This window comes from Dama dama, chromosome 17, assembly GCF_033118175.1.
Source record: "Dama dama isolate Ldn47 chromosome 17, ASM3311817v1, whole genome shotgun sequence".
Lineage (NCBI taxonomy): Eukaryota > Metazoa > Chordata > Mammalia > Artiodactyla > Cervidae > Dama > Dama dama.
This window is the reverse complement of record NC_083697.1, coordinates 64,086,605-64,107,491: the sequence shown is the minus strand read 5'-3', so window position 1 is coordinate 64,107,491 and position 20,887 is coordinate 64,086,605. Positions and strand designations below refer to the sequence as shown.

Here is a 20,887-nt window from a genome sequence, read left to right as displayed (position 1 = left end):
TATTGGCAGAGCCACAGTTGGAGGGCAGGGCCTGGAATATGCACCTAGTGTCCACCCCCCCATAGCCTGCACTTCGTGTGTGGAGGGTAGTAGCATATGCTGCCCCATGACTGGAGGAGTTTAAGGACGTGCTGCCTCCGAAGATGCCACTTTGATATGTTGATTATTTTGAACTGTAGGACCTTGAAAAGTGAAAGTGAAAGCCCCTCACAGTTGTGTCTGACTCTGTGACCCCCTGAACTATACAGTCCATGGAATTCTCCAGGCCAGAATACTGGGGTTGGTAGCCCTTCCCTTCTCCTGGGGATCTTCACAACCCAGGGATTGAACCCAGGTCTCCCACATTGCGGGCAGATTCTTTACCAGCTGAGCCACAAGGGAAGCTCCGAGTCCTGTAAATTCAGGGAGAGGCTTTGTCTGCCTCCTGTCCCAGGTGCCTCCTTATCTGCCTGAAAACAGATCCTCCAAAAGGAACTCAGTTGTCCTAGAGCCCCACCCCAGGAGTTTTCATCATCCAGAAGGGATTGACCCTTATCAAGGGAAAGGGGACTAGGAGTCAACACTAGGCCCAGACAGACTGTCACAAACTATCATTCATCCCTCCTCTTCTTCTAAAGACCCATTCATCTTTCCGCTGAGATGCCAACTTCCCCCTCCCCTTTCCCTATTATCATGGTATTTAAGTCTGAATTCTAAGCCACCTCTTCAAGTTATTCATTTTCCTCTGGGTATCTCCCATGTATACAAAGTATACATGTTAATGAGTTTCTATTTTTTTTTTCTTCTTGTTAATCTGTCTTTTATTACAAGAGTTTCAGCTAAGAACTGAGAAATGTGGAGGGAAAATTATTCTTTCCTCCCCTGCATTTATTCCATGGATAAGCTCTAAAAGGTTTGATTCAGAATTAAGCTAAACCTGTGGCCGTGGATTAGTTTGTTTTATGGTTCAAAACAATTTTCTGTATTGATAGTAAGAGGAAAATGTTTTGCAGTATGTCATAAAGGACTTTTATATATTACTTTTTGATTCTGCATTTGTTTCTTGACCTTTGGAAAAAAGTCCCCCAAGGGCTCTGCTTTTATTTGGTTAATGCTGTTAACTGCTAAAAAGCACATTCTCTGCAGGAATTCAGTATGGATAGAGTGTTACTAAAAAAGAGACATATGCTTTGAAATTTCACAAGTTGTTTCATTTTCTTTATATGGTTAGAATCTCTCTTTGGACTCCTTATGCTTTTTGTGACTGGTGTGTCTTTCTATACATTGTATTTCGTCCCTGTTTTGTCGTCTACCAGTTTTGTCGTCTACCAGTCACGTCTCAGTAATAGAGCCAGGAGGTCAGAATCTCTTGAATATTCAGTGCAGAATTTTGTGTTTATAGAATAAGCTGTCTTATCTGGGACTATTATGACCAGCAACTGCTCAGTTGAAGTGGAGAAGTGTAAAAAATACTACATTTATTTATATCTTAAACATTTTATGTTAAATTTAGACACATAAATGTATGTCCATGTTGCTAATTTCTGAAGTAGGGCCTGATGAGTGGTTTCCATGTGTTTTTTGGCACGTGAACCATAACCTGTAATGCCTGATGTACCTGGTCTTCAGTTTGGCTTGCTTAAGAGTATTAGGATACTTGTGAGCTATGAGCTGAGAATCCTTCCAGGTTCTTCCGACTTGCCTCCCCATCCTTTGCCACTTTTTCATGCCTAATTTGACAGCAGTTATTTTAGTGTTACTCTTTCATTGAATTACTCCACAGTATTCAGATGTTCAACTTCATTTTCATAGAAATTTTTTCTGAGCTCATATTTTATGTGTTTTTATACTATTTATTATGTGTTTACATACAATTAAACAACCAGCATAGATAGAAGTAAACACATCTGAGCCTAGAGAAAGGTCCGGCTTTACTGGGCAGCTGACCTCTGCTTCTCTGCCTGTATGTGGTGAAGGTCTAGTCTTTTTATCTTCAACCTGTCATGGATCTGTTCTTTTACTAACAAAAAAAAATGAAGAAATAAAAAAAGTTATGCAAGCCTTAGGGTTTTTTAAAAAAATATTTTAGAAACAGCATAAATAAAATTACATTTTGTTAAATATAACACAGCAAATATCAGAAAGAAAATTACAAAATCTGTGCATCTCCTTCAAAAGCATGAATATACGTAATTCATATAATGACTCGCTATAGCTTGCTAATTTGTTAATCCAGTTATAGCTGAACAGAAAATTATGAGTAAAGTGGTGATTCTCTATATTAAATAACCCTGTAGCTCAGATGGTAAAGCGTCTGCCTGCAATGCGGGAGACCTGGGTTCAGTCCCCAGGTCGGGAAGATCCCCTGGAGAAGGAAATGGCAACCCACTCCAGTACTCTTGCCTGGAAAATCCCGTGGATGGAGGAGCCTGGTAGGCTACAGTCCATGGGATCGCAAAGAGTTGGACATGACTGAGCAACTTCATTGGTTTACTGGATGTAATCAGTGTTTTAAGATTTTTGATGTCATAGATGAACTTACTCTTCCTTGTTAACTATCTATTCTAGGCTGGGTTAGTGACAGCTTGTCTCAGGGTTAAAGAACAATGTATGTCTCAGTTGATTATGGTTTTGTTTTAGCAACACCCACGGCAGAGCAGCTGGCCTGTAGAGGGATGTTGATGAGGATGAAAAAAGCTCAAGATCTTCATTTTTCACTTTTCTCCAAAATGAAGCAAGCGATGCTCGTGTCAAAATTCAACTTCAGTTTTTCCTCAGTGGCCAACTCCAACTTGTCCCTTAAATTTATGATCAAATGTAAATGATCTTTCAATGAAAGAACTGTGCGTTTCGATTTTAATACATTTTATATTAACGTTGAGAAGGTAACCTTGAACTATCACTTGTGATCCCATGGTTCTACAATACTCGACAGCTTGCCTCACAAGGTCATCATCACCAACACTGGTCACTGAGATGAGTCTGCTATTCATGCACTTGGGTGTGGCAACTGTGTCTGATGACTACGCACATTTCTGTTGTAAATGCTCAGTTTCCATTTCCTGGGCGGCTGATCACAGTTTGTAGACTGGTGTCTACCTCTGGACCATACTTGGGGAAGCTCTGGGCTCTAGTAGCGCCTCCTACTGGTTGTGAGCTGTTGGTGTGCTGAAACATAGGTCATTGTGCTGTGGAGAGGGAGTGGGGTGTGCTGGTTAGTCTGGCAAGGGGATTAAATTAAGAGAGCTGTTTTTGCTTAAATATCACCCCCCAACCCCGCCACCTGCACAGGTTCTTAGCTTTCATGAGATTCAAAGTATCAGAGGCATGCACAGTTTTGTATGTATTTTGTATGTATCAGTTTATCCCATGACTGAGGATACCGACCATGCTTCCATCTGAAGGAGTTCACCGACATGCCCCCCAAAATGTGCTGCTTTGATATATTGATTGTTTTAACCTAAAGGCACTTGAAAAACAGCAAATACATTGAGAGGCTTTCTCTGAACTCCCCTTATCTACCTGAAGACAGATCCTCCAGAAGGAACTCGAATGTCACAGGTCCCCTCCCCACGACTTTCATTAACCAGGGAAGGATTGCCTCTTCACATACACCACACCCAGACAGGCTTCATGACAAACTATCATGTCTCCCATCGATTCTTCTAAGGGCGTATTCATCTTCTGAAAAATCGTTTACTCTCTCCAGAGAGGCTGATATCCTTCCCTTTCCTTCCCATGGTAAGGTGCTATATAAGCTCTCAAATCTCACTGCTTTTTTGGGGTAGTCATTTTATTTTTCCTGTGATGTCTCCAGTGTGTGTTATATTAAAAATTAATACATTCGTGGACCTTTTTTCCTCTTAATCTGCCTGTTCTCAGTTTATTTCATAGACCTAGCTATCAAACTTAGGAGGGTAGAAGGAAAGTCTCCCCCCACTCCCATCTTTGTCCATCTTTGAATTACCCACTGGACCTTGCATGCAGCTGCTAGATATCACGGCATATCATATATAGATCTGGAATTTCAGTGGAGACATTTTCTTTAAAGTGTAGTTTACTTCTAAGGTAGTAACATACTCTTGAATTCTCATTTCTCTTCTGGTCAATAGGAATTTGTCTAGTTATCTCCTAAGAAATCTCAGTATTTGGACCCTGTTCCCTTTGCCTGAGCATATTGTCTAGGCCTAGGAGAATTTTGCTGCTGTTACAGTGAAACATATTTTGAAATGATCAGTTTGGGTGTTTTAGTCCCCTATTTTTATCTTTTCACTGACTTACCACTGTAAATGATTCTAAATCCTATGAACAAGGACTGCTCAGGATAACTGATTTATCCTACTTTCACGAGTTTGTAGTTGAGGTAAGCAAGCTTTTCATGTTTTTAAAGCGGATGAAACTTTGGCCACAGTTTTAACTCCTTTTCATGAGAGTTATTAGTAGAGTCTTTGAAAAAGGAGCAAATGTCCTTGTAGTAATAACCAGAAGTTTGAAAGAGATGGTGACGTTGAAGGCTATGGAGGGAAGTAAAAATGAACTGATGATGAGTATAGATTTATCTCAGAGTAACAAAAGTGTGGTGTGTTAATTTTAGAAGCATTTCTTTTCTTGATGATACCTTGCAATTTGAAGTTTTTCAGTAATCCTAAAATGAGCTGACTTGGCAGTCAAGAAGTATCATCAAAAAAACGACAACTTGGCATCTTTTGCTGGGCTGTTTTCCCCTCCATCAGGTGAAAGAAAAAGCAGTGGTAAATTTCAAGCATATTTGGAGCAAAGACCTTTTGACATAATTCTTGTAGTTCTCATTGATGAGTGCTTACCACATCCATATGCTTGACATACAGTGCTTCATTTAATCCCTGAAAAAAGTCAAGGACTTAGGCAGGATCATCCACCTCTCTGTCCGAAGTGCAGAATGCTGTGCTGGACTTTAGGATGTGGTGGTCTGCAAACCAGACTTAATCCCTGCCCTCTAGGTGCTCCTACTCTAATAGGAGACCAAGAGCCTTTACATATATAGTTGGAAATGGTGGTAGGTTCTATGACGAGAAATCATAGGCTTCTGTGAGAACACCCTCCAACAGAGGACCCCTGTTGATTCTCAAGATTGGTCAGTAAAAGCCACCCTGATTAAATGATATTTAAGCTGAAACCTGAATGATGTTGATGAGTGGATCAAAGTTAGCTAGGTTGAGTGTGTGTGTGTGAGTGTGTGTATATGTCAGGGTGATGGGAGTGGGAAGACATTCTAGACAAAGAGCATAGTTTGCACTGAGTCTTTGGAGTGAAGATCAAGACTGACTCAGCATGCAAGGCAGAGGGGCCTTGATGAAGAGCTGGGGTGGTGGGCAGGGCCCAGGACACTAGGCTACTCCCAGGATTTTGTTTTAAATGCAATGGAAAACTATGTGTGAGCTTTAGGTTGGGGAAAGACATGGGTAGGATTACCTTTTATAAGGATCATTCTGGGCCACAGTGGATATAGGGTTTATGTGCGAGCTTTAGGTTGGGGAAAGACATGGGTAGGATTACCTTTTATAAGGATCATTCTGGGCCACTGTGGATATAGGTTCTAAGGGAGTCTTATAAAAGTGTTATTCAATTTAAACCAACAGTCTGCTAAACCTTTGCCGAGTTGTGTATGAGTTTGGCTCTTGGTCTTTGGCTATTTTGTCCTCCACAATCCTTTATTCAACAAGATTCAGAGTTGGCTGCTGACATCCTCTCTTGCTTTACAAGGTGACTGTACATTCTTTTTGTTGGGAGCTGCGTATTTTCTTTGTAACAAAGTGTGGAACAGTAAGGAACTTTGGGTGTTACAGTCTTGCAGAATGGTCATTGGGCAGCCCACAGGGCAAGTGGCTGTTTATCACCAAAGTCTGGGGTCTGGCTTTTACCTTTAATAGCCTGGGAAACCGGTCTTTTCTCAGTACACCTATAAAAGGATTGGACTCTGGGGAACGGGTTCTTGTTAGTTAAGATCACAAGAGCTTCATATAAAATAAAAATCAGTTGGTTACTGTTAAAGACTAGAGCTGGAAAGGAGTCCGGACATGCGTGCTTGAGGGGGACCTGCCTGAGAAGCCAGATGAGAGTCTGACATCTCGTGTCTGTTCATCTCCATCAGGGCCATCTCTGTAGAGGAGACAGGCCCCTTGGTCCATTGTACCTTAATAGACATTGCACAGGTTTTGCTGTTTTGGATTTCTTCTTTGTTGTTTCATACCCTTCTTTGTCTGTTGAAAATTTTTTAGTGTTCAAACTTTTTTATTCTGAAATAATTTTAGGCTTTCAAAAAGCCTAAATTTTAAGTGTTAAAAATATAGCGAAAAGTGCAAAAAATTCCTTTACATTCTTCATCTAGATTTTCTAAAGGTAACTATCTTACATAATCACTGTATAGTAATCAAAAATCAGGGACTAAACTTTGGGCTAATATTGCTATGCAGGAACCTTATTTAAATATTGCCAGTTAAATGCCCCATTAATGTTCCTTTTTCTGGTCTAGGATCCAATCCAGGATTACAAGTTACATTCAGTTGTCATAGTGCCTTAGTGATCTTAATATGGAGCAATGCCTCACCCTTTCTTTGTCTTTCATAACTTTGACACTCTGAAAGGTATTGGCCAGTTATTTTGTAGAATGCACCTCATTTTGGGTTTGCTGGTTGATTCTTCATGTGTTACACATTTTTGTTAAGAATATTATGAAAGGGATATGAGTGCTTCTCAGGGCCTCATATCATTACTCTGTTTTAACTATAAAGTAATTTATTTGTTCTTCCTTCTAAAGGGATATGGTAGAATTAACTAGGCTCAAGTTCTTCAAACTTGAGAAAATGTGGACTTCTGAGACTATGTCTGGGAGCATGCATTGCAGCTTGAGAAATACTAATTGGAGTTATATGCTATCATTTGGAATGATCCTGGTACAGCATGCTTATAAATACTGTTGTAGGAATTGAGATTACTTGACTGTAAGAAGGTTGGGATGTGATGGTTTAAAGTATGCTTATATTATTATATATTTTAAAAACATCAAAAAAAAAAAAGGGAAAAAAACCCAGAATGTTTCTAAATCTCAGACTCCTGGGGAAAAATGTCCCCCAAATAATAGTAATATAAAACCCTTTTTCTAACTTTTCTACAAAGATATGTACCTGCTTGTAGATTTTTAAAGTTTTCATTATTTCTTTATAGGGCTTCCCTGGTGGCTCAGATGGTAAAGAATCTGCCTGAAATACGGGAGACGTGGGTTCAGTCCCTGGGTCGGGAAGATCCCCTGGAGAGGGGAATGGCAACCCACTCCAGTATTCTTGCCTGGAGAATTCCATGGACAGAGGAGCCTGGCGGGCTATAGCCCATGGGTTCACAGAGAGTCAGACACGACTGAGTAGCTAACACTTTAATTTTCACTTTCATTCCTTTATAGATAAGGGAAAAAAAATTGAAAGAAATTTCATTACTATGCCATCATGGAATGTGTGTCAAATGGTATGCTGAGTGGATAAGGTAGCAGTTTTGAGTAAAACACACCCAGCTCAACTCTAGCTCTGACAGTAATGGAGGACTCTTGGGTTAAGTGCTTAAGCTAACTCTCCAGTTATTAACTTATAAAAATGTAGACTGCAAGACCTACTTTTAAGTTTGCCACCAAATAAAACAAGATCTAGGTAAAGATCTGAGCACGTCATGGGACCTCAGGGAATGTCATTTGTTTTTCTCCTCTCTTTCATACCCTGTGCTTTCAGGATGAAAGAAAGTGAAGAAATAAAACTAGTCTACAGTTTTCTTAACAAAGTTCTTTCTTTCCTAATTCCTTCCATTTCTAGTTTTATCTTTACTTTAGGTGGCTCAGACGTAAAGCGTCTGCCTGCAGTGCAGGAGACTTGGGTTCAATCCCTGGGTCTGGAAAATCCCATGGAGAAGGAAATGGCAACCCACTCCAGTACTCTTGCCTGGAAAATTCCATGGACAGGGGAGCCTGGTAGGCTACAGTCCATGGGATCACAAAGAGTGGGACACGACTGAGCAACTTCACTTAAAACCAACAGTAGTATTTTCTTTTCCTTCCCCCCTGCCATTCATTTTTGGCTTTTCACCCTGGTAAAATACTACTAAAATAAATCAGCTAAATTTTAGCATAAATACAGTGAAAGCCAGCAGTTGAAATGATTGCAACTTGGAAAGTGTTAGATAGAGGCACTTCAGAAGAAAGATTTCTCCATATCACAGGCTGCTGCTTTGAAATAACTCATGTTTCTTTCCCACCTCTAAATTGTCATTTTTCCAGTTCTCCTTTTTTGGAAGCTTCAGTATGCAAAGCTTTGACAACAGTTTAGGAAAATGAACTCACTCCCTACTGTGTGTGACATTTGCTTGAAGATAATTTGTTTGGCTCAAAATTGGCAGTTGCTGAAATGAGTGAAACAGTGAGATGTTTCCATGGGTTCATTGTTTAAAGAAAGGAGATCCTCCAAGGTGGCCATTTAATTTCAGGGCTCTGAAACCTTTATCTGATTATACATCTTTGAATGGGTATTTTCTTCTTCAGTTTCATGTAATGATTGGAATTCTTTGTACCTTTGTCTGCGCTGTGTCCTACCTCCATCTTTGTCCACTCTTCCACCTTACTTCGGGTTGGTAATCAGTAGATTGTCAGGTAGAATATATTCTATTGTAAATGGCAGAAAATTCAACTCAGATAGGCTTAAGCAGTAAAGAGTATCTGTTGACTCACTGAACTAAAAAGTAGAGATGAAGCACTGGGTTTAGGTAAGATTTGATCAAGACTGTGGTTTCACTGCTCAGATTTTTAGGCCATGCTTATCAAGCTATCTGAGAAAAGGAACTTTTTTAAGGAAAAAAATCTGAACCAGTACAGATGAACACTTTCATAAAATACAGTACAAATACAAATGAATTACTAGAAAAAGGAAATTTAAAAAGACAAATATATCCCATATCTTTAAAGTTAAATTCAACAGATAGGAAACTTTTCCGTCAAGTTGCTGTAAGTGTTTCTCAGCAGCTTATTTCAGTCTGAGCTTGTTATAGACTATAACAGGCTATTGATAAGTGCTGCCCTGGGACCGGCCTCTTCTAGCTTTTTTCACTGTGGAACATGGCTGCGAGTAGCTGCCAGAATGGCTTAGATCCTTGTTCACATTACAGGGAAAGAGTTTGCCTAACTACTGTTCAGAAGTGTTGCTCTTCATACTGATTGGACCAGCTCAGAGGCCTTCACTGTGCTCGGGGGAATGCCACTGAATTCTTGTTCATAGGGTTTATCCATTTTAAAAAGCAGTGTTTATTTGGCTGCGCCTGGTCTCAGCTGAGCATGTGGGGCTGAGTTTCCTCACCAGGGACTGAACCTGGGTCCTCTGCATTGCATGTGCAGAGTCCCAGCCACTGAACTATCCAAGAAGTCTGTTACTTGTTCATTCCTGAGCCCCTAACTGTTAGAAGGACGACAGGAACACAGGGTTGTGGGTGGGTAGTCTCACTTAGGCCATGCGCCTGCCGCTCGGTGCTGGGGAAGCATCGGCAGAACTGAGTGCTGTGTAGTATTAATAAAAATACGCATGGCCACCGTGTGTGTTTACATGTAGTCTGCAGTGTAACAAAAAGCAAGGGTTTGGTCTCTGTCCTAGGTTGTCGGCACAGAGCTCCTTGAATCGTTGGACTCTCTGCGTGCTGAGGATGTCTTTGTCTACTGATGAGATGACTCCTGGCTAGCGGATGGGAGGGCAGTGCTAGGGAGCTTCAGGATGAGGGCTGGGCACCAGGCCATCAGTCGATGGTTGAGCTTTCAGCCCATCCTGGACTTGGGGTAAGGGGAGGAGAGAGGGCCTGAGTTAGCGTTCAGTCAGCAGTGGCCAGTGGCTTAAGCAGGCATGTTTAGGTCATGAAACCTGCTTAAAGCCCCAGTGACTGGGCTGGCAAACAACTGCAGTGCGGGGAGGGCGGGACGCCTGGACGGGGCCGTCAGCCCTGGTCCCCTGCAGCTCTTCCATCTAGCTCTTCTTAAGTCACGTCCTTTATGCTTGCACGCTCAGTCTCTCGGTCCTGTGGACTGTAGCCCTCCAGGCTTCTCTGTCCATGGGATTCTCCAGGCAAGAATACCGGAGTGGGTAGCCATTTCTTCATCCAGGGGATCTTCCTGACCCAGGGATCGAACCCACATCTCCCGCACCGGCAGGAGCCACCTGTGATAAACCCTTAAATGTAAGTAAGGAGTCTTCTGAGTTCTGTGAGCTGCTCTCATGGGCCGGAGGCAGTGGGCCTTGTGGGTCTGCTGTTCATCACTGGCACCTGAGGGTGGTCTGTTTTCTAGGGCTGAGCCCTTAATCCTGTGGGTCTGGTGCTCCCTCTGGGTAGCTGGTGTCGGAATTGAATTGTAGGTCACCCAGTTGGCATTGGAGCATCAGAGAACCAGATCGTTCTTCAGCATTCTCCAGAGACGTGTGCTGATGTGACCCTGATATACAGTGAAGACATAGACAAGCGACCTGCCCAGTGGTGAGCAGCTAAAATCTGCACGCCTCAGGTCCTTTGGCTTCCAAGTCTCAAGCTGTCTTCCTTGACGTGCGTGTGTTTGCAGCCATCTCAAACAGTCAAGTGAAACACAAAATTCTTGATCTTTTTGGGAGAGAGTTATTTCAAATTTAATGGTTTAAGGAAGTGGTTTACTACTTTGATGGTGAAACTTTCTGAAAATGGGGCTGAAGGGAAAATATACCCACTTAAAATCCTTTATAGAATAAACCTTAAAAAGGAGAGTGAAAACCCAAAATTACACTTTAGAAGGTGGGTATTATGTTAACCTAGATATGTGCTAAAACACCTGAATTTAATGTTGTCCTCCAAAGAACAGTCATGCTTTAAGGGATCATTTAGGAATATTCCTAAGTGAAAAGAATCAACCTCTAACTTATAACTTTCTCCAGGTTCTAAAAGCATCCAGAGTTTATTTTTTGTGCTTAAAGCTAGTGTTATACATGATTTGGGATCCAGGGGATAAAGTAACTATTTGAGGACTTCCTGGTGGTCCAGTGGCTAAGACTCTATGCTTCCAATGCAGGGAACCTGGGTTCACTCCCTGGTCAGAGAACTGGGACCTGAGGCCTAAGGACCTAAGGCCTGGCACAGCCAAATAAAGAAACAAATACAAATAAATATTAAAAAAGATGTTTTGAAATCCATTGGGTAAAATATCTATTAGAGTTACTTAAAAGTTAATGTGAGAAGTGATATTTCCATTTTTTAAACAATATGTATAAATGGTAGGGTTTTTTGGTTTGTATTTTCAGGGGATTTATCATCACAGAACATATCTATTAAGTACTTAATAGGGTTTGTGCTGTCTGGTACTAGGAGAAATTAGTATGTTCTCTAATTAGATAAAGCGAGATTATGTGTTTTGAAATTGTCTCTAAATCAAAGGAGGCTTCTTTTGTGCCCTTTGTCCACCTTGGAAATTTATGACCCTGAAGTACTGATTATAATTTGTGTGTGCATTCAAATTGGTTGAGAATTCGCTTGAGAAAGAAGAATGGAACTGGAGGAATCAAGCTGCCTGACTTCAGACTCTACTACAAAGCCACAGTCATCAAGACAGTATGGTACTGGCACAAAGACAGAAATATAGATCAATGGAGCAGAATAGAAAGCCCAGAGATAAATCCACGAACCTATGGACACCTTATCTTTGACAAAGGAGGCAAGGATATTCAGTGGAAAAAAGACAGCCTCTTTAACAGTGGTGCTGGGAAAACGGATCAACCACTTGTAAAAGAATGAAACTAGAACACTTTCTAACACCATACACAAAAATAAACTCAAAATGGATTAAAGATCTAAATGTAAGACCAGAAACTATAAAACTCCTAGAGGAGAACATAGGCAAAACACTCTCCGACATAAATCACAGCAAGATCTTCTATGACCCACCTCCCAGAATATTGGAAATAAAAGCAAAACTAAAGAAATGGGACCTAATGAAACTTAAAAGCTTTTGCACTACAAAGGAAACTATAAGTAAGGTGAAAAGACAACCCTCAGATTGGGAGAAAATAATAGCAAATGAAGAAACAAAGGATTAATCTCAAAAATATATAAGCAACTCTTGCAGCTCAATTCCAGAAAAATAAATGACCCAATCAAAAAATGGGCCAAAGAACTAAACAGACATTTCTCCAAAGAAGACATACAGATGGCCAACAAACACATGAAAAGATGCTCAACATCACTCATTATCAGAGAAATGCAAACCAAAACCACAATGAGGTACCATTACACGCCAGTCAGGATGGCTGCTATCCAAAAGTCTACAAGCAATAAATGCTGGAGAGGGTGTGGAGAAAAGGGAACCCTCTTACACTGTTGGTGGGAATGCAAACTAGTACAGCCACTATGGAAAACAGTGTGGAGATTCCTTAAAAAATTGGAAATAGAACTGCCATATGACCCAGCAATCCCACTTCTGGGCATACACACTGAGGAAACCAGATCTGAAAGAGACACGTGCACCCCAATGTTCATTGCAGCACTGTTTATAATAGCCAAGACATGGAAGCAACCTAGATGCCCATCAGCAGACGAATGGATAAGGAACTGTGGTACATATACACCATGGAATATTACTCAGCCGTTAAAAAGAATTCATTTGAATCAGTTCTAATGAGATGGATGAAACTGGAGCCCATTATACAGAGTGAAGTAAGCCAGAAAGATAAAGAACATTACAGCATACTAACACATATATATGGAATTTAGAAAGATGCGATAACCCTATATGCAAAACAGAAAAAGAGATACAGAAGTACAGAACAGACTTTTGAACTCTGTGGGAGAAGGTGAGGGTGGGATGTTTCGAAAGAACAGCATGTATATTATCTATGGTGAAACAGATCACCAGCCCAGGTGGGATGCATGAGACAGGTGCTCGGGCCTGGTGTACTGGGAAGACCCAGAGGAATCGGGTGGAGAGGGAGGTGGGAGCGGGGATCGGGATGGGGAATGCGTGTAACTCTATGGCTGATTCATATCAATGTATGACAAAACCCACTGGAAAAAAAAAAAAAGGGGAGATCTATGTGTAATTATGGCTGATTTATGCTGTTGTACAGCAGAAACCAACACAAAATTGTAAAACAATGTTCCTACAATTAAATAAACTTTAAAACTAGGAAAAAAAAAAATTGGTTGAGAATTCGAACATTGAGGTTGTGATTTGAACAGTTTTTACCCCCAGATAAAATAAGTATAGAGGCCTTTAGGACTTACCTTACAGTTACTTTTCTTCTTCCATGATCCCTGTTTTTGAAACATTAGAGAATGTTTATATTGATGTGAATGTTAATACAAAGCTGTGTGTGTGTGCTTAGTCGGTCAGTCGTGTCTGACTCTTTACGACCCCGTGGACTGTAGCCCGCCAGGCTCCTCCATCCATGGGATTCTCCAGGCAAGAATACTGGAGTGGGTTGCCATTTCCTTCTCCAGGGGGTCTTCCTGACCGAGGAATCGAACCAGGTCTCCCACTTTTGCCGGTGGATTCTTTACCGTCTGAGCCACCAGGGAAGCCCTGCAAAGCTATGAAAGCATGTTACTTGCAGTGTTATGGAGATACTCAAGATCACTGTTTCTGTTTTCTTAGATCAGCCTTTCATATCTTCCACTTTTCCTGCCTCATGGCCCATGAGTATTCAAGTGACAAATCATGTCACTTCCTTTTCTTTTTGATTGGCCTAATTTGGGCTTTCCTGGTGACTCAGACAGTAAAGAATCTACCCAGGGTTTGATACCTGAGTCAGGAAGACTCCTGAAGGAGGGAGTGGCAACCCACTCCAGTACTCTTGCCTGGAGAATTCCATGGACAGAGGAGCCTGGTGGGCTGCAGTCCATGGGGTAGCGAGGAGTCAGACACACTAATTGTTGTTTGACTGATTAGTCAAACACTAATTGGCCTAGTTCAGGGCCCTGTTAACTGGATTATTGGAACCCACCCTGCATTCTGGCCTCTCATACATTCTCAGTGCTGATGCTAATCCTGTCTAATAGGGATCTAGAGCTCCTCCCCTCATTTGATGATCCTCAGATCCGCAGCAGATATTCAGAAACTTTTCCTACCAAACTCTTTTCCTGAAAAAGGTTTTCTTCACCGGCACTGGCTGTCTGTTTAAAACTTGCCAGAAACATTCCCACCTTACTGACATCCCTCAGGTTATCCTCTGCATCATATTGTCCTTTGTTCTAAATGGACCCAAACCATCTTTTGCAGTGTGTAGCTTAGATCCCACCACATCCTTGAATTTCTTCTAGGGCCTTCTCGGATAGTGCTCATCTGTCCCCCGTGAATTAACATGATGGCCTTTATTGTGTCTTCTCAGAGGTAAGGATCTCGTCTCATTCTCCTCGGTCTTCCGTCAGCCTTGCCTTCCTGGCCCTCAGAAGGTAGTTGTTGAGCTGAATCAATGATTAAATGGAGTCTGCTGTTTTAAAACAGGGAGAAGGAGGGAGGGCGCGAAGGACAGTATAAAAATAAATTCAAATGCCTGTGGGTGAGCCCAGGCATATTCCCTTTGTACAAGGTATAGTGTGGAGCATTGTGGGGAGATGAAAAGAAAGTTCAGCAAAGTCCGGACTCTGGGAAAGCCTACGGGACAATCGACCTGGTTTCTTCAGTGAACAGATTGTTAAAAAAGAGAGAGAGATGAATAGAACTTACGAAATATATCAACCAGTTGCAATGTGTACACTTTATTTGCATTCTTGATTCAGACAAACAGTAAAAAAACGTAGTACAATTGGGGAAATTTGGAATCCAGGGGATAAAATAACTATTTGAGGACTTCCCTGGTGGTCCAGTGGCTAAGACTGTATGCTTCCAGTGCAGGGAGCCTGGGTTCACTCCCTGGTCAGAGAACTGGGACCTGACGCCTAAGGACCTAAGGCCTGGCACAGCCAAATAAAGAAACAAATACAAATAAATATTAAAAAAGATGTTTTGAAATCCATTGGATAAAACAGCTATTAGAGTTACTTAAATTATGGTTAATTTTTATAGGCATGATGGTAGTGTGTTTATACTTTAGCGTATCCTTATTTGTTAGAGAATCGCATTGAAATATTTGTGGATGAAAGGATGTGGTGCCCGGGATTTGCCTTCGGACAGCCTGGAATTGGCGCGTGTGGTGGAGAGGAAGGGAGTGTGTGGCTGTGAAGACAAACTGGATTGGGCATGAGTTGATAATTGCTGAAGCTGGATCACGGGCACAGAGTTCAGTCATTCTTTCTACTTTTTGTGTGTTCGAAAGTTTCCATAATAAAAGGTATGAGCTAAGGGGTAAGACATGAAGCTTGTTTTTAAAGAATTGAAAGGACATGAAGTTGGGAGGCTTATCTGGGAGGCTCAGGTTCTAGCCCTGGCTTGCTCTCCGAGAACCCATGTGACTTGGAGTCACCCATTCAGCACTCCCGGGCTTTACAGGTGTTCCTGAGTTTGTGAGTTCCCTGGATGGGTCCTCATGGCCACTGGTCACCTGGAATGCTGCTCTTTTGATAGAGACTTGGAGCCTGCACTCAGGAGCCTGGCATCAAGGAGCTGTGTTTCTGAAGGGCATGGTTGGTTTCACTCCAGCTGTGTATTTACCAGATCCTGTTTCTAGACTTGTCATCTCCTTTTCCCCAGGGAAGCATTCTGTAGTATGTATTGTCAGTTTGAGTTGATAGAACTTCAGGCAAAGAACAAAGCAACCTCCTGTCATGAGCTGAGAAGTCTTACCATGAAGTTGATGCTGCCTGTGTAGTGATTAAGGTGAGCTCAGGTTCTGTTCCCTGGACAGTGGCTTAACCTCCCTTCCTCAGAGGGTTGTTGTTAGAGTTAAATGAATCGGTACCTGCTGTGTGTTGTGAGCGGCGCCTAGCCCATAATAATGGCTCAGTCAATGGTGGATGCTTTCGTTGGCTCCAGGGTTAAGTGTTAGTAACTCAGTCGTGTCTGACTGTTTGTGACCCAATGGACTGTAGCCTGCCAGGCTCCTCTGTCTGTGGAATTCTCCAGGCTAGAATACTGGAGTGGGTTGCCATTCCCTTTTCCAGGGGATTCCAGGGGATCTTCTCGAGCCGGGGTTCAAGTCCGCCTCTCCTGCACTGCAGTTAGAGTCTTTACTGACTGAGCCACCAGTAGTTCTGCTTATATTTTGTATTTCTAGTTCTCATAGATTCGTTGAGGCTTAAGTACATTCGTTATGCTCAGATTCTTCCTTTTCTCCCTCTCTCCAGTGGTAGGAACACATTGGAGAGCTCACCCCAGCCTATGGGACATAAGAGGGTAGTCTGGGAAGGGAACTAGTGATCAGAATCGGCTGCTTCGATGTTATCCTATCTGCCCTGCCCATTACCTGCCTGCTCATGGGCTGAGTTGTGGAGGAATTCGGCTGAGAGGGCCGAGATGGGGTGTTAGTGGAGCCGCCTCTGGAATCCACTCTCCTGGCTGCTGATTATTTCAGTGGCTGTGTTCAGCTTCCTCAAGTCTCCTTTGGTTCCTCATTGATGATGGGGTGGTGGTAGGGAGAGAGGAATTCTCCCTGTCTTTCTGATCTGTCTAGTATTTTTTAAAAATGCCCTGTGCTGAGAAGGAAACCTGGTAATGCCCTAGCACTCACAGGGCAGGGAGATCAGAGGAAGTGTGGTGTTCTCAGGCATGCTGACTAATTGCTTAGGCAGCAGGGATTCCGTCACTTCCTTTCTAAGGCCTGGTGATCTCAGACCCTTGTCCTCTCCGTCAAGGCCGGCAGCACCTGGGAAGCCCCTGCCGGTTCCTTACAGCCAGCTTGCCCTGGGCCCTGGATCACTGCCTCGCAGCTGTCTGAATCATGTCCCCGTCTTTGTTTTTCATCCTTGATGTTTCCCAATAAATAACATTGTTTTCCAGCACCCACACAGCGGCATCCTGTCTTTTTTTGTTTTTATTTTTGCCCTTAAGCCTATTGCTTTCCTCCTTAATGTTATTTCTTGATTGCCTTCATTTTCTTTGGATGCTTCTATTTATTTTGTGTTCATTAAGCTGAAAATAGGTTTACAAGCTTCTCTTGTTTATTCCCTGGATGAGATTCCAGTTTATAGATTATTCATATCCCTTTTCTTTTTTCTGCAGTGTTGAGGCACTTAACAGCTCATGGAAATTTCCTAATGACAAGGGAAGTAACGTCTCTATAAAACCTGACAGATGACATAGCGAGCCCATAGAGAAAATAACATACTAGACTTAAGAGTTGAGAAGGCTAGATTTTACCCTGGTTTGAATTTCCATTCACAAATGGTGGGTCTTTGGACAAGTTATTTTTACCTTCTCCTACCTCCGTTTTCTCATTTGAAAGATGGAAATCTCTAGAGGTTGTTGGGAGATGATGTATTATTGGTACTGATAAGATGTAATAAATACTAGCTAATATTACTGTGGATATTGTGATCTTATTGAGCTTCACAGTATAGTAATTTTTTTGAGGTAGATCAGGTCATTTTCTTTATTTTCCTTAATGCATCTATTCCTTTCCTTTGCTTAGAAAAAAGGTAGGGGGGAGGGGGAGAGAGAGGTAGAGTTAAGGCTCATACATTTCTTTCATATAGATGTAGCATGAAGGCTTGATGAGTTTGAGATCTGTCTCAAATCCTTTCCTCGAGGAAGAGTTGAGGTCTAAGTGGAGGACTCCTCTCTGCATCCTTATACTCCGGCTTAGTCTGGGTTCAGTACCGCCTGAGAAGACTTGGGGGTGGGGTGGGCTGTGTGTCTGGAGCTCCTCCTCCAGTCCGCTTTCATTGTCCTTGATTTAGGGCCATGTCCAGGCCTCCTGAGAGCAGGCAGTAGGCCAGGTGGCAGCGTGGTGCTATGGGCAGACCTGCCCGCTTTCCTGCAGGACCTTCTCGGCTCTGCTGCGAAAGCTCTCTGCCCCTCCGTCTCCTCCTCCTGTGCGGGAGCTGTGCCGGGAGATGATGTTGAGGAGCGGGACTCAGAAAGGTGCCTCCCCAAGGCCAGTTCCTTTCCTGATTTAGAATGTGTCTCTGAGTTGTGCAATGGAAAGCTCCTGCTAAAGGAATTTCAGGCAGCAGCACTCAGGTTGTAGAGGCATTTTTGTGGGCAGCGGTAGCCTTGAAGCACCCAGGACCAGCGCTGCCCTGCCAAGAAAGGCTGGTCTGGTAGAGCTGGGACTTGATCTCAGCCAGTGTCTCTCACCTCTGGGTGAGCCTGAGAAGGACATGGTTTTGCCAGAATACACATTCTGGGCTCTAAACCAGACCTACTGTCCAGACACGTACCTTTTGGAAAAGCTTCCTAGGTGCTCCTGAGGCCGACCTGGCTTTGAGCCATGGCTTGAGACAAACCAGAGTGACTGTTGATCCTCCCAGTTCTCGCAGCGGCCCTGCGAGTTCTGTGCTGCTGTGATGTCCTTCCGGTGTGACATGTCCGCGGTCACACGGCCAGGGTGGGACGGAGCCAGGTTTTGATCCCCGGCCACCTGGCCTTGGAGTCAGCGCCCTTGCCCCTCCTCCTGCAGACAGAACGGCCTTGGGAGTGGGCCTTGGAGCGTATAGTTCCTATCGAAGGGCTGGGGAAACTGGCCCGAACCAGCAGTTTCCTCCTCTACTGACACTTTTATTTCTTGGTATGTCCTGGCTGGGTTCAGGTTTCAAGAGGACTCATACATTGGAGCCCTTGTGTGTCCTGGTACGTAGGGGTGAGGGCAGCAGAACACGTTTACAGGCCCACCTCGCATATTTGTTCCTTCCACTCCCCTACTTATTATTCAGTAACGGTTAGCTTGCTCCAGGGGTGAAAATTTTGGGGGTCAATTCTTTGGCTGCTTTCACTATAGCTAAAATACTCTCCTAAGCGCCCTTCGAGGGTGCCAGGTTGTTTGAGAAAGCCTGAGGAGGGTGGCTTTCATTTTGTCTGTACTTGGGGAAAGCAGAACATACTTCAGAGGGTCTGCAGTCTCTCGGCTTTAACAAGCCTGGTGTTGGATGGTTGTTCGAGAAAGGCTTTCATGTGGGAACCCTTTCAACTTGGAACTGAGAGCTTGATAGTTTAGAGAATACTCACTTCAGACTGACCTGCCCAGACAGAAAATTGTGGAGCCCTCAGGCAAACGCAGCAGGTGTGGAAGAACAATTGAAACAGGCCCTTGCTGTGTGCCAGGAATGGTCCTTTAGGATGCTGGCCCTCATCCCATGCTATCCAGGAGGCAGATGCCATGTGTATGCTCAGTCATGTCCGACTCTTCACCCTGTGGACTGCAGGCTGCCAGGCTCCTCTGTGCATGGCATTCTCCGGGCCAGAATCCTGGGGTGACAGCTTGTATGCATGAGACAAGTGCTCGGGGCTGGTGCACTGGGAAGACCCAGAGGGGTGGGATGGAGAGGGAGGCGGGAGGGGGGATCGGGATGGGAAGCACATGTAAATCCATGGCTGATTCATGTCAGTGTATGGCAGAAACCACTACAATACTGTAAAGTAATTAGCCTCCAACTAATAAAAATAAATGGAAAAAAAATAATAAAATGTTGCAAACCAATGAGCTAGCTACACTGAAAAAAAAAAAAAAAAAGAATACTGAGGTGAGTTGCCATTTCCTTCTCTAGGGGATCTTCCCAAGCCAGGAATCAAACCCGCGTCTCCTTTGTCGGCAGGCAGATTCTTTAACACTGCACCACCTGGGAAGCCCAGATGTTATGGCCCCCATTTTATAGAGGAGCGGTCAGACTCAGAAAGTTAAATGATGAACCAGTCTCCAGGTCACACAGATAAATGAGCGATGCAGTCGGGACTGGAACCCATCTCTCTCAAGACTCGAAAGCCTATGAACTTTCCTAAAACTGTGCACTCTGCTTCACAGTGGACAGTAACTTGCAGATGAAAGTTTTCTTTCCTAGTATAACATCAGGATTTACTTTTGGATAAAGTGAATAAAATTAACACTGCTAAATGTTATCCTGAAATGAAAAAAGGAAGAAGGGATGAATGAATGGGTGGATGGATTGGTGAAGCTGGACTGGTGATGGATTTGGACAGCACGGGGATATTCCGTGTCCTCAGGGGCTCTGGTAATTTCCTTCAGAACAGTGTCTTTTGGGGATTTCTTCCCCTCCTTTTGTTAAAATAACATAGAATCTGGATGAAGAAGCATTTGTATTCTTAGCTACGTTTAATTCCTGACTTACGCTTGAATTTTCCTCCTCAATTAGTTGTATTCCTGTTCCTCCCCTTTTGTCTTCTCCCACTTGTCCTTTCTCATAGATTTTACTTGCCAGCATTACTTGGTTTAAAGTGGATAACGTACGTAGTTTTCGTTTTTTTGGCTGTACCACGCAACATGCAGGATCTTGGTTTCCCCAACCAGGAATCAAACCTGTGCCCCTGCATTGGAAGCATGGGGTCTTATCCATTGGACTCCCAGGGAATTCTCATAATGTGTATAATTTTAACAGTTCAGATTTCTCTGAAAAGCCTGAGAAGAATTAATAGGGCTATATCTATCAGTGTATGAGCTGTGAAGATATAGGATAAGCTTTCCAACAAATGTTATTTTTATAATAATGCTTATGATTCCATTTCCACGTCAGCCATTACAGATGCCCCGAGGAAGCAAACACAGGGGGAAAATTAGATATAATCATATTAATTATGATTTCACTTCTGTGGTTAAATAGATTTCCAGCTAGAGCTGGAGTTGCTTCTTAATTAAACAAATATTTCTTGGGGGTCTGAAATCTGCCAAACCCTAATTTCACCTATTCTTTGGGTAATAGCCCCATTTATACTTTGAGTTGGTTTTTTAAGTTCTTAGCAGCCACTCTCAACATAATTTATTAGGTCAGAGTTTAGGAATGTTATTCCATGAAAGCC

The 20,887-nt window shown here is 42.9% G+C and overlaps 1 protein-coding gene across 19 annotated transcripts in view; it reads left to right on the top strand.

The window, feature by feature from the left end:
- Positions 1 to 20,887, top strand: part of APBB2 (amyloid beta precursor protein binding family B member 2) — a 357,050-nt gene that overhangs the window by 40,258 nt on the left and 295,905 nt on the right. The gene's annotated exons all lie outside the window — the stretch shown is intronic.